This window comes from Chrysochloris asiatica, unplaced genomic scaffold (assembly GCF_000296735.1).
Source record: "Chrysochloris asiatica unplaced genomic scaffold, ChrAsi1.0 scaffold00024, whole genome shotgun sequence".
In the NCBI taxonomy this organism is placed as follows: Eukaryota; Metazoa; Chordata; class Mammalia; order Afrosoricida; family Chrysochloridae; genus Chrysochloris; species Chrysochloris asiatica.
The window spans coordinates 2,227,184-2,230,554 of NW_006408542.1; the positions used below are offsets into that span (position 1 = coordinate 2,227,184).

The 3,371-nt window shown below is 42.4% G+C and overlaps 1 pseudogene; it reads left to right on the forward strand.

Annotated features, from left to right (window-relative positions):
• LOC102840532 overlaps positions 1 to 1,526 on the forward strand; it is a 31,664-nt pseudogene extending 30,138 nt beyond the window's left edge.
• The last annotated feature ends 1,845 nt before the right edge of the window (positions 1,527 to 3,371 follow it).

Sequence of the window (3,371 nt, forward strand, 5' to 3'; positions counted from 1 at the left end):
GATCATCAATGAAAAATAGGGAAAAATTTAGAGGCTCTGATACATGGCATATACTATCAAACAGAACTGACAATGTACAAATAGCATAAAACAAAATAGATGACGGAGACCTCCTAAAAATTAGATACTTAGGTGCATCAAAAGATTTCACCAAAAGAGTAAAAAAAAAAAAGAACCCACAAACTCAGGAAAAAACTTTGGCAATGACATATCAAACAAGGGATTACTTTTATAGAATATTACAACATCTGAACAAAAACAAGAAAAAAAATCCAATTTAAAAAGGGGCAGACGACATGTACAGATACTTCCCTAAAGTAGACTGACCTTGTAGTTGAAACCGACTTTGCAGTCCAATGCTTCTCTTACAGATCCATGGTTGTTGTTGCTAAGTGCTGTCGAGTTGTTTCCGGCCCATGCGACCCAATATAAAGTTTCCAAGGAGTGGCTGGTGAACTTGAACCGCTAACCTTGTGATTCAAACTGACGTTTCAGTCCGGTGCATTTATCAGCAATGTCACACCATTGTTGTTGTTGAGTACTGGTGAGTTAGTTCTGACCCATAGCAACCCTGTGTAAGGTTTCCAAGGAGTGATTGGTGAGCTTGAACTGAAAGCCTTGCAGTTCAAACCAACTCTGTGAAGTCCAACGCATTAACCCACAGCGCCACACAGAGACATGCAAATCAAAACAATGGGCTATCTTCTTACTCCAGCACTGATAAAAAGTTAAAAAGAAAAAGAAAAAACAGAAACTAACAAAGGGTGTGGAGAGACTGGTGTCCTACTACAATGCTGGTGGGACTGTAAAACGGTGCACTTGCTATGGAAAACAGAATGGCGCTTTCTCAAAACGCTGATCCCTTTACTTGGGAAATAGCCTCTAAAAATGAGACCAGTAACACAATAGATACATGCACACCTATGTTCATTGCAGCACTATTCCCGATAGCAAAAAAAGATTGAGGCGCACTGCAGCCAGCTCCAGTGGTCGCTGCACATCTCTGCTCTGCCAGCAGCACACGCATCCACCATTCCCCTGCCCGCTCCCGGGACCATGGCCAACACAGAGCGCACCTTCATTCCACCTTCATCGCCATCAAGCCAGACGGCATGCAGCGTGGCCTGGTGAGCGACATCATCAAGCACTTTGAGCAGAAGGGATTCCGCCTTGTGGACATGAAATTCATGAAGGCATCTGAGGAGCACCTGAAGCAACATTACATTGACCTGAAGGACCGCCCATTCTTCCCGAGGCCGGTGAAGTATATGAACTCAGAACCAGCTGTGGCCAGGGTCTGGAAGGGGCTGAATGTGGTAAAAACAGGTTGAGTGATACTTGGGGAGACTAATCCAGTGGATTCTAAGCCAGGCGCCATTTGTGGAGATTTCTGTTTTCAGTTTGGCAGGAACATCATTCATGGCAGTGATTCAGTAAAAAATGCTGAGAAAGAAATCAGTCTGTGGTTTAAGCCAGAGGAATTGGTTGACTACAAGTCTTGTGGCCATGACTGGATCTATGAATAAGAGTGTACAAAACAGCAACCCCTCAGCCTTTGACATAGCTCTTGATGTCAGAGATTTGGAAGTGATGGGATACTGAAGATCCTTTCCGAAAGCACATTTATCAATAAAGCCTTTGGAAACTGGAAAAAAAAAAAAAAAAGATGGAGACAGCCTAAAAGCCGGTCAAGAGAAGAATGTCTAAACAAACTTTGGTTCATACACACAATAGAATACTACGCAACACTGAAAAATAACCAGGAATCTATGTAATACCTCATAACATGGATGAACCTGGAAGACATTGAAATCAATCACAAAGGCCAAATATTGTATGAGACTACTATTATTAAGGAATTGTGGCATGTTGGTATGGATTAATGTGCTGGACTACAAAATTGCTTTGAACCACAAGGTCGATGGTTCAAACTCACCAGACACTCCTCGGAAACTCTATACAGGGTGACTATGGGTTGGAAATGACTTGACGGCTCTTAGCAACAACAACTGTTATTTAAAAAAAAAAAAAAAAAAAACTAGAGGGATGTTAGCACAGGAAAGATGAAGACAGTGGAAGACACCGGGAGAAGCGCAAGATTAAAGTGAATAAAGGTAACTACCGTTAAACTGATGATACATGGAAGGGATTGCAATCATGGTAATGACATGAAGTTTATGATTTGTTGAATGTGGTGCTGATAAGCTGTTCTGTAAACCTTTACTCAATTCTCATTAAAAAATTTAAAAGAAAAAGAAAAATATTGAAAAGGCTTCAGGGCATGGTAAGAAGGAAAGGGAAATTGTTAAATAGTGTTCACCAGGAGCCTATTAACAGTCACTACTTTCTAGCTTTGTTGCTATTGTTACTAAGTGCCATCGAGTCGCGATCCGACTCATAGGGACCCTGTACAGGGTTTCCAATGAGCAGCTGGTGAGTTAGAACTGCCGGCCTTAACGGCCTACACCAATGTTGCAGTTTACCGCATTAACCCGCAACGCCACACCAGAAGTCCGCTTTCTAGCTTAGTGGTTACACTTTCTTGCTTAGTGGTTACAAATCAGGCTGCAAACCTTAAGGTCAGCAGTTCGAAACTACCACCTGTTCCTCAGGAGAAAGCTAAGGCTTTCTGCTCCTGTATAAATTGACAGCCTCGGAAACCCTGTACAGGGTCGCTATGAGTCGGAACAGACTCCATGGCACATAACCACCACCACTTTCTCTACATTATCAAATGTTCTTGTTAAGTGCCATCAAGTCGGTTCTGATCCACAGCGACCCTATATAAGGTTTGCGAGGAGAGACTGATGAGTTTGAACTGCTGACTTTGCAGTTCAAACAGACTTTGCAGTCCAGCGCATTAACCCACAGCGCCACACCAGGGCTCCACATTATCAAATAAAATAAATGAATGCACAATCTGATCATAATGAAATGGTAAAGTCATTTATAGAGGAGGCAACCTGGTGTGTACATCTTTCACTAATGTTTCAGGCAACTAATTTTACGTAAGCACAAATGAGTTCACATCAGGCTCTTTCAATATGTCAAGGTACTCTCCTGCAGAAAAGCTAAGAAAATCTGTTTGTTTATGCTCTTTTTGTAACAAACACTCGCTAATCGAAAGTAAAAGACTCTCTCTGGCCCTGCTTCCCAGGTACTGAAAACTGTTTCTCTGATTAATGATCCAAATATCTGCAATAACTGCAAAGCCAACACTCCCCAGTTCTAACAGAGTCAGCTACCTCTGCCCAGGTGTTAAACCATGGCCCTCACCCTGGGGGGCGTTTGGTAATTAGCAGTGCCAGCAGGTGTTTGCACTTGATGCTGTTCCTGGTAGTTGAGCATATGTGTCAGATCCCTATTGGGAA